Raw genomic sequence first — 5,568 nt, 5'->3', positions numbered from 1 at the left:
AGTCACCTGGCAGTTCTCTCCCAAGTGGTTCCACTGCTGCCAGCATTAAGTCGGAGAAATGATCCAGTGGGCGATATAACACTTTTAATTGTCAGGAAATTACTTGTCTTTAAAAGTTTTGGTTCAATATACTTACCTGTTGATCAAAAATAGCCTTAAACCTATACACTTTAAAAAAAAAAATTATTTAGTAACTTTCAGGAGGGTGTACTCATTTTTGCAACAACATTTTATCACTTTGATAAGAAAATCTTATTTTGCTGAATAATTTTGGTATTCTTCTTTGGTAATTGATCAAGCAGGCTTGTTGGAACATTACATCTCCAAAGAACCCTAACATGTTTTCTAAGTAAAGAGTAATTGCTGAATTTGTTAAGTTTTATAGGGGGTGTACTCATTTATGCTGTGCACTGTAAGTTTAAGATACAATATAGTTTGGGGATCGTACATTTTTTTAAAAATGTGTTTGGAAGAAGTCTCTTATGCTCACCAAGGCTGCATTTATTTGATTTAAAAAATACAGAAAAAACAGTAGTACTGACACATAGATTTTTAAAAAATGTTTCTATTTTAATAGATTTTAAAATGTCATTTATTCCTGTTATGGCAAAGTTGAATTTTCAGCATCCATTACTCCAGTCTTCAGAGTCACATGATCCTTCAGAAATCATTTTAATATGATGATTTGGTGCTCGAGAAGACCCTGATTTGATGTTATTATCAATGCTGAAACAGTTGTTTTAATATTAAATTTGTACAGTTGCTTAATATTTAATACAGCTTTTCTATTTTCAATACAGCTATGAGCAAGTCTCAAAACAAATCCTCTATACAATAACAGTGCAAGACAGGCATTTGCAAGAGTCATTTGCTTACTAAAATTCTACACTGTCACCTTATTCAAATCTTTTTCCTTCCTTGTAGAGTATAAGGTTACAAACTAGTAAAGGGGCATTTAAAACTACACAGAAATGAAGAAGATATCTGACCCTTTTGCATTGCTGGTGTTAAAGGGTATTTCAAGCCCAGTTCGTCATCTTTAAAGGAGTCCACAAAGTCCTCCAACATCTGCAAGCCATGACCGTTACCACGGTGATCTTTCCGCACAAAAATAGAGTCCATGACAGGAAGTAGGTAGCACTGGCTCACAAAGCTATTACACAGGCTACCTGTAAGGGAGAACAAACACAGCAGATGGAAGAAATGTCTGGTGCAAAATCACTGCATGTTACACTGGTTTCCATCTACAATACTATCAAAAATATAGTTTATCTTGAACAGTGACACTTATTTTCACGAAAAGTTCAAATTATATTGGATAATAATATTATAATAATTAACTAATAGCAGTAATGATGATCATCATCATATCCAATATAATTACCTTCAGAAAATTATAGCTGTTTCACTAAATAATTTTGAGAAGGCAAAATGACATAAAAAGCCAAATTCTTGAGATAAAAATTCAGAATTATGATGTACAAAACAGTCATAAATGTTACATTCGAAACTGAGATACTAAGTCATAATAATGAGATAAAGTCTAAATTATGAGTCATAATTACAACATAGCAAGTCATGATTATGAGATAAGTAATAATTATGACAAAGCAAATCCTCATTTTAATGAGGTGCCACTTCGGTTTTCTAATTTTTCATTATAATTATGACTTTTTGTTATAATTGACTACTTCTCTTATGATTAACCGATAATATATCATATATACTATAATTTACCAAAGCATGATTTTTTTTCTTATGCAGAAATGAGCTTCTACATGTTACATCTTTCAAGGTCTATCAATCCTTTCTCTGTATAAAAATAATTTTAAAAAAAAACTGGGGTTTTTTGCCTTTTTGGTCTTTGAATCTATAACCTTTTTGCATAAACCAAGTTCTTTATTACTAAGCCACAACACAGAAGCTTGTGAGATTGCCTTCTTATAAACTAGGCAAAGCATAGTTTGTTTGGCCAAACCACTACATTTCACTGCTCAAACCTCGCTTTTGTTTCCTCCTCTCTCTCTCTCTATAATTAAACATTCACACACATACTAAAATAATTATATATATATATATATAAACAAGATCATCGTAGGAGTGCCCGAGAACATTTGCAAGGCATCGAAGAAAATGCCAGATTTCTGCTTTTTATTGACTTAGCAAAGAAGTGACATTCTGAATAGACATTGTTCAAAGTACAAAAATGTGTCTAAATAATTTCATTAAAAAGTTCAATGCCTAAGCTTTCGAGAAAAAAAAAACGAAATATTACCTTTACAAGGCCTTCTCTTGCAGGATTTGACGTTCTGAGAATATCTTCCACTGCGTACCACTGATCAGCCAAGAACAATGCCACAGCTAGAATAAAAAAGGGAGGCAAAGCGGAATAAAGGTAAATAAGATGCTAAAGAAATTCTAATGTGACTTTCCTAGAAGTTTATCCATGATGTTATTATCATAAAATCCATTCATGATGTTATTGTGATAGGTAAAAGGGGCAGGCTACCTGTGAACTGGTCCTCAGGAGCAAACAGAGCCAGGACTTTGTGTTTGAGATTGGCTCCATAAAGAGGAACAAACCCAACATTGGCAGGACTGATCCGGACCTAAAAGAGCCAGAACAGGATTCTTAAAGGAATATTCCAGGCTACAATTTAATTGTTGGTGAAGCACAATGGAAGTGAATGGGATCAGTTTTTAAAGGGTTTAAATGCAAAAAAAAAGAGAAAAGATTTTAAAAAGCACTTACATATTTTTTTAGTAAAACCTAGATTCTTCAGTGTATAATTTGAGCTGTAACATTGTTCTCAACACATTATGGTCATTTTAGGAGATACATTACATATGCAAAATTATAAAATTGGATAGGCCTATAACTTTGCACAGAAAAGTGTATTTTTCAGTATGATCTGATATTCTCCACATTATCTGAGCTCTGTTCTCTGTTGTGTATGTGTGTACTTGTTTATGCTACATTATGGGGACCACAGGTTGGGTTAGGGGATTTAAAAAAAATAAAATAAAAAAAAAACAGTCCCCACAATTCACAGAAACAAATGTGTGTGTGTGTGTGTACTTGTTTATGCTACATTGTGGGGACCACCGGTTGGGTTAGGGGATTAAAAAAAAAAAAAAAAAAACCCCACAATTCACAGAAACAACACGTGTGTGTGTGCGTGTGTGTGTGTTACCTTTCTCATGCTGGGCAGGGTAAGGTATTGTGTGTTATCTGGGTTGCTGTAGAGCAGTTTGTTCATGTAGCTCTGGACTGAACTTTCCAAGTCCTCATGTCTGCCAGACACCAATACATCTACAGGGAACTCCATCCCTGCAGTGGTCAGAGGTCACAAAAATGACAACTTCAGTGCGCTGTCATAAGAATTAAATTGTTTATTTGTTTTTAATAATTTACTCTGTCAAATTTGATTAGAATTCATTCATGACTAATTTCTTTCAAAATGCTTTTTACATGCAAGCAAATTAACATACTGATGAGTGAGAAACGCAAAAAGCAAATTCCTTGCTAATGTTAGTTTTATTTAAAGCAACATCAACAATTTGAGAATTTTTTTTTAAACTATCTTGCTATTGCCTCTTACGTCATCTTTGCATGTCCAAATATCTTTTTAATATCATCAGCATCTGAAACAAAACAACCCTCACATGCTTCCATTTCATATGAAAATGGTCTTTTCACAATTGAGCTTCCAGATTGTTGAGTAGTTACTACTCAACAACAAAATGTCATTTTTTACTTGTGATAACTGTATAAAACCCCCTATTGTCAAAATCTTTTTTATATTTGGTTTCTTCAAATCCTTCTTTGGGTCATTCAGCATCATTGTTCCATGGGGTTGTACAGATACTTCATAATATCGTCACTTAAAGGGATAGTTCACCCAAAAATTAAAATTCTATCATTATTAATTAAATACCCTCATGTAAAACCTGCAAACCTGTAAGATCTTCGTTCATCTTTGGAACACAAATTAAAGGGGTCATATGACATTGCTAAAAAGAACATTATGTTGTGTATTTGGTGTAATGCAATGCGTTTATGCGGTTTAAGGTTAAAAAACACATTATTTTCTACATAATGTACATTATTGCTGCTCCTCTATGCCCCGCCTTTCTGAAATGCGTCGATTTTTACAAAGCTCATTGGTCTGAAAAGCGAGGTGTACGCTGGCCAGCTATCCAGTGCATTGTGATTGGCAGTGTTGGGAGTAACGCATTACAAAAGTAATAATATTACAGTAGTATATTAAGTTTTGCTGTAACGCAGTAATATAACATATTACTAATAAAATTTGGGTAATATTATTACTCGTTACAATCTCAGAAACGCAAGTTACAACAACATATTACTCACACCGCAAAACAGCACCAGAGAAAAAATTCCGCGGGTAAAATAGTTTGTCTATATTCTGTTGCTGGAATTAGATGGCTGAGATGACTGCAGAGACGGATTCTACATTTGTGAGATAGACACACTCCTGTTATTTTCAGTTGATCGGAGAAAAGGATAAGAATGCTTAGCAATATGTGCGACACCAAACTCTCAACATGGAGAAATAGCACGGGTAAAACCTGGAAACACCTGGACTGGTGCCACTAACAGAATGCTATCGGAGAGAGCTGCGGGGTCGGAGAAGAGAAAAAAGGCGGCGACGAGCAACAAAAATTAAGTTGAACTAAAAATAACAAAATCTGTTTTTGTTATAGTCATATAGACTATATATGATATATGATTTAATTACAATTATTAACACTGCAGTCATCGATGAAAATTAAGAGCAGCTTTATTTCGTGCACAGATTTTCAAAAACAACCTGTTTAACGCGAAATACGTTTCTTCTCATGTTTTTCACTATACGGGCCACAAGAGAAATATTAAGGGAATAATTTAAGACAGATATATACCATCATCAGCCTATATTGAAGTAATTTTGTCTCTTGTTGTCTCAGAGAATATGCGCCGTTAATGCAGCGTTAGAAAGCTCCGTCAGTTTCTTTACTTTCACTTTCTCTATAGTGAATTGACTGACGTTCACGGCATAACGCTTGCACACAGTTTGCTGTTGTTTGCTTGTGTTGCTTGCTTGTGTTGCTTGACCCCGCCCCCATAATATCAATCGTTTATAGGCCACATATTAGGCATTTTTTTATGTTTATTTTTTTAATGTTAATGAAAGTGACACCAAAAATAAGGGAACATCATTAGGAAATCCTTGGGGGGGCTGTGCCGGGGCTAAGCAAGTTTCTGAGGGGCCCCGTCAAGCCCCGCCCTAGAGCCGCCACTGATTAGCCTAATTCGTTTTGGCTTGTTTAGCAACTTATATTTTTCATTCTTTTTTTCTTCTGAAACCGTTCAGATTTGCCTATAGGCTAGGTATTGTGTTTATTGTTTGTACATTATAACATTTCACTTTATTTACCGGTGTACCGGTGTTATGTAATAATGTGGTTTCTGCTTATCTGTGTTTAACCTAAACTACAACGTAACATTAATGTAGACCTACATACCTACATACAAATATGATTTTATAATTGTATGCTATATAG

At 34.3% G+C, this 5,568-nt stretch overlaps 1 pseudogene; it reads right to left on the bottom strand.

Moving 5' to 3' along the window:
• LOC107595684 (soluble lamin-associated protein of 75 kDa-like) overlaps window positions 1–5,568 on the bottom strand; it is a 23,677-nt pseudogene that overhangs the window by 6,736 nt on the left and 11,373 nt on the right.

The sequence above is a fragment of the Sinocyclocheilus grahami genome, unplaced genomic scaffold (genome assembly GCF_001515645.1).
Source record: "Sinocyclocheilus grahami isolate Dianchi unplaced genomic scaffold, SAMN03320097.WGS_v1.1 scaffold207.1, whole genome shotgun sequence".
NCBI classification, from domain to species: Eukaryota; Metazoa; Chordata; class Actinopteri; order Cypriniformes; family Cyprinidae; genus Sinocyclocheilus; species Sinocyclocheilus grahami.
This window is presented reverse-complemented; position numbering and strand designations above follow the sequence as displayed.